At 43.8% G+C, this 5790-nt stretch overlaps 2 pseudogenes; one reads left to right on the top strand and one right to left on the bottom strand.

Moving 5' to 3' along the window:
- The first annotated feature begins 2649 nt into the window (after window positions 1-2649).
- LOC102469290 (protein lin-54 homolog pseudogene) lies at window positions 2650-3890 on the top strand (annotated as a pseudogene).
- A 317-nt stretch (window positions 3891-4207) lies between these two features.
- LOC102469714 (heterogeneous nuclear ribonucleoprotein K pseudogene) overlaps window positions 4208-5790 on the bottom strand; it is a 1742-nt pseudogene continuing 159 nt past the window's right edge.

Below are 5790 nucleotides of genomic sequence, written 5' to 3' on the forward strand. Positions count from 1 at the left end.
GAGAAATCACCCCCCAGGGGGGATGGCCATGCCGCAGTCTCTTCTCCTCCATTCTCCTCTTGGGATCTTGGGCACGCACACACATGCACCCAGCATGAGTTTTAAGCTACTGGGTCCAGGACTCGAACCGTGGTCAACTACGTGGGAGTCCAGCGACATAGCCATTACGCTAACTGCTGATCCCCCAATCTGATTTTTAAAAAAGTGTATAATTCCTCTTTTAGATCTTGCAAGAATTTCCTCACCTCCTGGAACTCATCAGCTTCTTTCTCTTCCACAGTTCATTGTCTCTCTTCTCTTCTATCTCTGTTAACTTCACCATTATGAATAGTCTAAATTCTTTATCAGACATTTCAACTCTCTGTGGATGAAGAGGAATTATTCTTTTCCCTGGGAGGAGAGGTATTTTCTTGCTTTCCCATATTTCTTGTGGTTCTGCGGTGATTTCTAGTCATCTGATGGAAGGTGTGTTTCTTCCTAAACTTGAAATTCAATCTGAGCCTTCAGGAGTGTGCAAAAAGAGGTGATCTGGAATCTCTTTGCCATTTCATTTTTATCCCTTTGTGCAGCAGATTCAGTGCATGTTGAGGAATATGTTAACCCTAATAGTATTTGGATGCTTGGCTATAGTTCCTTTAGATCCGTCTAGAAACACAGTGAATAGAAATTGAAGAGCAGAGAGATGAGACAAAAGAAAAAGAAAAGGAAACAGAGACAGAGAAAAAACAACAACCAAGAAACAGAGAAAAAAAGAAGGAAAAAACAACTAAAAAATTATTATTAGTTTTTTAAAAGGCACAAAAATAGAAAACCGCATGGTGCATAAAATCACTAGTTCTCAGGAGCCATGGAGGAATCTTCTTCTGAAGGCCTGTCTCTTGCCTCTCCTGGGTGGGAGGAGGAGAGTGGTTTATTAACAAGATAAAGGCGGGGCTGAAAGCAAGAGAATGCTTTACCTTAAAAAATTTTAAAAAGGAAAAATTACAAAATAATAAGGAGACAGAAGCAGAGGGAGACAGAGACACAGAGACAGAGATAGAGAGTAGGCTAGAGAGGCTCCCTATCACTCGAGTTTGTGGGCTGGAGGCTGAATTATCAGTAGGAAATCTTCATTTCTCTTTTTTTTTCTTGAAATCACTAGTTTTCAGGAGCCATGGAGGAATCCTCTTCTTTCTATTCTGTTCCTTTTGTCTACTTGCCTCTTTTTGTGCCAGTACCATGCTGTTTTGATGACCACAACTTTGTAATATATTTTATGGTCCAGAAAGGAAATGCCTCCTATTTTATTGTTTTTGCACTGTATTGATTTGGTATACCTTTTATGTTTTCACACAAATGTTATGATTTTTTTCCTATTTCTGTGAGGAATATCTCTGGTAATTTGATCAAAATTACATTGAATTTGTAGATTAATTTGGATAGGATTGACATTTTGATTATATTAATCTTTCCAATTTGGAAGCATGGAATTTTTTTACCTTTTTGTATCATTTAATTTTTTTTTTAAGCTTTTCATAGTTTCCTTGTAGAGGTATTTCACTTCTTTGGTTAGATTTATTCCTAGATATCTTACAGTTTTTTTGTGGCTATTGTGAATAAGATTGGTTTCTTCAGTTGTACCTCAATTTGTTCATTATTGGTGTATAAAATGCTATAGCATTATCTGGGGCCAGGAGATGGTGTAGCGGTTCTGTTGCTGGACTCGCATATGGCCTACTACAGTTTGAGCCCCTGACCCGGTGACTTGAAACTCGCTCTGTGTGTGTGTGCCCAAGATCCCAGAAGAATGGAGGAAAAGGGATTGTGGTGTGGCCATCTCCCTGAGGGGTAATTTTTCATTTTCCATCTCACTGTCTCTGTCTCTCTCTCTCTTCCAGTGAGCACATGTGCCCTAAGGCACACTATTCTACAAAAAGAAAAGCTATAAAGTTTGTATGTTGATTTTATATCCTGCCACCTTATTGTTCATTTATCCCTTCCAGGAGGTTATTTTTCTTTATTGTTTTGATTTTCCATGTGTATTATCATATCATCTGCAAATAGAGATAATAACACTTTATCTTTTCTATTTGAATGCCTTTTATTTTAGTCTCTTGACTGATTTCTTTGGCTAGGACTTCTAGTTATGTTGAAAAGTATCATTGACAAAAATCTACTCAAAATAGATCAAGAATTGAAACAAGACCTCAAACTATAAAACTACTGGTGGAAAGCACAGGGGAAACTCTTGAAGACATCAGAGTAGGCCAAGACCTTTAAAATAAGATTCCTGAAGCACATAAAATAATTTTGAAAATAGACAAGTGAGATTATATCAGACTAGAAAGTTTCTTCACAGCAAAAGAGACAATAACTAGGGTAAGGAGACAACCCTTAGAATGGGAGAATACATTTGCAAACTGCTTCCGATAAGGGACTGACAACCAGAATATACAGGGAACTCAAGGAGCTTACCTGCAAAAGCATGATCAGTCCAGATGGGATGCGGCAGTGGAATGGCACTGGGCACGTGATCTTGAATAAACCCAGGTCTGTGTCTCGGAGGCGCTGCCACTGCAGCTGCCAGGAGCCCAGGGAGCACAGCTGCAAGAAGGAGGCAGTGGTGCCACCAGATTTGTGCCTGATCAACTTCCTAGCAGAAGACAGATGATGGAGCTGGTGCCGATTGAGACTGCTGAGCAGGCTCGAATGTCAACCTCTGGTCCAGTAATTGCGAAGCTCACCTTTACAAGACCAATCAATAGTAAAGTGGTTACAGGACAGACAGTTCAAGCATCAGCGCCTATGGCTGCAGGTCGGGTCTTTCACAGTCTACTCCGGGACGCTGTCAAAGACCATAATCGTATCTGAAAGTGGTGTTATTGGCCAATCTTAACTTCTACAACACAGACACATAGCAAAAGAGCAATCTCACCTTTGAAGTCACCAAATAAGGTGGTGCACCCAGCTGTGCAGACCGTCGCTGTTGGAGGAGTGAGCACAGACAGTTGAAGGCCATTATTCCTCTGGCAACTGCTTCCAATCTTCAGCAGATTCAATCTGGGAGCAAGTTCCAACTTGGTACTGCCACAACAGCCAGTAGCTCAACCCAACTGGTTAGTCAGAAGTCCGGTAAAAACACTCAGCCTCTTCAGCAAGCAAAGCCAGTAGAGGTTAATACAACCCCAGGAGAATGTCAGTTCCGATCGTCCCAGCTCAGCCTGTTGCTCCCAAACCAATCAATCCAGCTTCACAAATAGTAACTACCAGCCAGCTGCAGAGGCGACTTATCAAGCCTGCCCCACCACTGCCACAGATCCAGCCCAACCTCACTAACCTGCCACCAACCACTGTCCTGGCACGCTCCAGGAACAGGGAATGTGGGTTATGCAGTGCCTCCAGCTCAGTACTTACTGGGCTGTCATCCCCTAGGGGGGATAGCCACACCACAATGCCTTCTCCTCCATTCTCCTCTCGGGATCTTGGGCACGCATGCACACGCGCCCAGTGTGTTTAAGCTACTGGGTCCAGGACTCGAACTGCAGTTGACTGCATGGGAGTCCAGCGATGCAGCCATTATGCTATCTGCTGTCCCAACTATCAGGATGTCTTAAAAACTTCTGTGAGGGCAGGCAGGTGGCATGGTGGTTAATGGAGCTGGACTCCCACATGGCCGATCAGGGTTCTAGTCCCAGATCTGACGGCTTACTTTCTCACCTTCCATCTCTCTCTCTCCCTCACTCTGTCCCTATCTGGTCAAATTAAAATAAAAAAAAGAAATGAAATAAAAATAAACAATTCTTAAAAAAAAAACTACTGTGAATGCTATGAGGTAACAACACTGTATTCCTCAATATGCTAATATATTGGGTGTAAGAATTTGTTTTTTAGGTTCTCTAAATTTATTTTAAAACTCATAAAACGTTTCTTACAAAAGAGCATTACATTCTACACTCTGCTCTGAATATATGCCAGGGACATGTGGACTATTGTTCCTTTTCCTCTCTGTCCTACCCCTCAAATGTTACAGTGACCACAAAGCAAGGTGTTCACAATAATTACATGAGGGGGGGATTTTTCTTTTTACCACCAACAATGAACAAAAATAAAATTCACTCACTTTGCTGCTGCTTCAAAATTTCAATGCTAGTTTTTGCACACCCTTCCCCTCCCCCAACCCTGTTGGTAAGGAACTAAAACATTACATCTGGTGAACGGCAAAGTTTCACTACCCCTCAAATGCAGAACACCTATGAAACAGAAGAATGTTGGCTTTTTAAACAGAAGCAGATTGAAAAAAAAAAGATGCAGGACTCCTTCAGTCCTTCACTAGTCTTAGATAAACTTTCCAGAATACTGCTTCACACTATATAAAAAAATATATATCTTGCATTAGAATCCTTCAACGTGGGACCAGCAGTTAGCGTAATGGCTATGTCACTGGATTCCCCCGTAGCTGACCGCGGTTCGCGTCCTGGACCCGGTGGCTTCAAACTCACGCCGGGCACGTGTGCGTGTGTGCCCAAGATCCCGAGAGGAGAAATGGAGAAGGGATTGCGGCGTGACCATCCCCCCCCAGGGGGTGATTTCTCGCTTTCTGTCTCTCTGTCTGTCTCTGTCTGGCGAGTACACATGCCCTATAGCAAAAACCTCTGTCAAAAACAAAACAAAACAAAACAAAACAAAAAACAAGAATCCTTCAGCATCTGCATACTGCTTCACACTGTTCTGCAGCAAATACTGTGCTTTCTGCACCTGGCCCTGCGTTCCTGTAATGGTGATGATCCGATCTCCGGAGCCTTCTAAAGGCTCATCAATTTTGATCGAAGCTCCTGATTCATGATGAATTTGTTTAATTCGCTGACCTCCTTTGCCAATAATAGAACCAGGCAAATCTTTGGGAAGAGTTACTTGTGTAGCAATAATAGGTCCACCAAGTTCACCATATGATCCCCGACCCCCTGCATAGGAATAATCATATCCAGAGCCAGCCTGAGGTTCCTTAGCCATCTGCCATTCGGATGGGCTCCGTGTATCTATTGCAGAATCCCAAGTTTCATCAGCACTGAAGCCAACCATGCCATCATAACGGTCCCCAGGTCCTCATCTTCTGTCATAAGCCATTAAATCTCCTCCTCTAGGTGGTGGTGGTGGAGGGAGAGGAAGATTCCGAGCTCTGCTCCTGCCCCTGCCCCCTCGTCCAGGAGGAGGAGGAGGAGGAGGAGGAGGAGGAGGAGGACTTGATGAGGGCTCATCTCAACATAATCTCTTCTAGATAGGGGCATGGGACGTCCACCCTGACCAGGAGGCATTCTTTCCAAATCACCTCTTCCCCACGTGGGAAATCCCACAGGAAGTCCAGGTGGTCATAGGTTTCATCATAAAACTTGGGGTCACAAGGCTGTGCACGTCCTTTGATAGGAGACTCAGATGTAAGGTCAAGGCTCCTCTCTGTGCACTCTCCAACTCTATCAGGCTTCCCCCAATAAGCACGACTCTCGGTGGGGTGAGGACAGCACTCCTGGAAAAGCTTGATTGTCGTCAGAGTGTTCTCTCCAAGTTCTTTGATCTTAGCACCTTTGACCCCGATAATTCCTCCTGCCAAATTCTGATGAATCAAGTCTCCACTCGCAGTCAAAGTCGCTTCCTTTATAGTGTTGGCACTCTTTCAAGGTAGGGGGATTTTCTTCAGAATTCCTCCAGTTGTTTCAGTGTCAGCACTGACTCTCACATGCGCCGGGGCCACTGCGGTCTGGGACTGAAACGCTGGCGTTGTAGTCTGTCCCCAGAGCCTTAACCCCCTTGCCTCCT

Source organism: Tupaia chinensis, unplaced genomic scaffold, assembly GCF_000334495.1.
Source record: "Tupaia chinensis unplaced genomic scaffold, TupChi_1.0 Scaffold144002_1, whole genome shotgun sequence".
Taxonomy (NCBI): domain Eukaryota; kingdom Metazoa; phylum Chordata; class Mammalia; order Scandentia; family Tupaiidae; genus Tupaia; species Tupaia belangeri.